The sequence below is a fragment of the Lampris incognitus genome, chromosome 9, assembly GCF_029633865.1.
Source record: "Lampris incognitus isolate fLamInc1 chromosome 9, fLamInc1.hap2, whole genome shotgun sequence".
Taxonomy (NCBI): Eukaryota; Metazoa; Chordata; class Actinopteri; order Lampriformes; family Lampridae; genus Lampris; species Lampris incognitus.
The window spans coordinates 13,224,024-13,225,040 of NC_079219.1; positions in this window are offsets into that span (position 1 = coordinate 13,224,024).

A 1,017-nucleotide genomic window follows, 5' to 3' on the forward strand; every position below is an offset into this window, starting at 1 on the left:
CGAATATCAAAGCCGATAATCGGCTATACCGATAATCGGTCAATCCCTAGTTAGTATATTAGACCACTTTATGTCCCACAACATATCTACACAGTTGTTTTGTTACTAAACACCTCACCTGGTGCATCTTCTGCTATGGAGATTTTGTGCTGATAGAGGAGGATTTGTTTAATGGTCTGACCCTGTTCAGCTACTTTCCAACTGTGGTCTCACAAAGTTGTAAATGTGTTAACATGTCTCATACAGTTAATCGATATTTGAAAAGTAGTCTATCAAAGCCCTTTTATTTTTTATTCATTTCTTATTAGTTTTTCTAAAATTATTGATGTCCCCCTCTAAATGAAATACACTAAGTCTCAAAATATGTTCTATGGTTTTAAACCCCCCCTCACCCCCACCCCATTTATATGAAGTCGATGTTGTAGGTAGTACGTATGAGGTTTTGGAAATGCATGCATATTTCCCTAACAATTGCCCTGCCTTGGAAGTCTTTGCCATAGCCTTGGACAAACCTTTCCCCTCCCCCTATCTGCATTTCTCTCTGCCCCTTTCTGCCCCTCTGTCCTGCTCTCTCTTTCTCTCTGTCTCTCTCTCTCTTCGTCTCTCTGTCTCTTCATCTCTCTCTCTCTCTCTCTCTGTCTCTCTCTCTCTCTCTCTTGCTCTCTCCTGTGAGCTGTGTTTCTTTCCTGTGTGCTGGGGGGCCAGTAGAGGGGAAGTGCTCAGAGGAAAGCATTCTGAGTTCAAGTGCACAGGCTTTAAGACATGCCTGGCTTTGACAAAGGGACTGAGGGGGGGGGGGGGATAGCAGGAGGAAGGCAAGAGATTGCATTATTGACAAAGCAACTGTATATGTGGAGACAGTATGGGGATCATTTCAAATGGTAGGGGGGTTAAAAAGAAAAATGTGAACAGGAAAAGGGAGAAAAATGTCTCCTCCCCTTTTCCTCTCTCCACTTTATACTCCTCCTATTCCCTCCCACCTTCCCAAAGATATTCCTTTCTGAACCACCCCTCTTT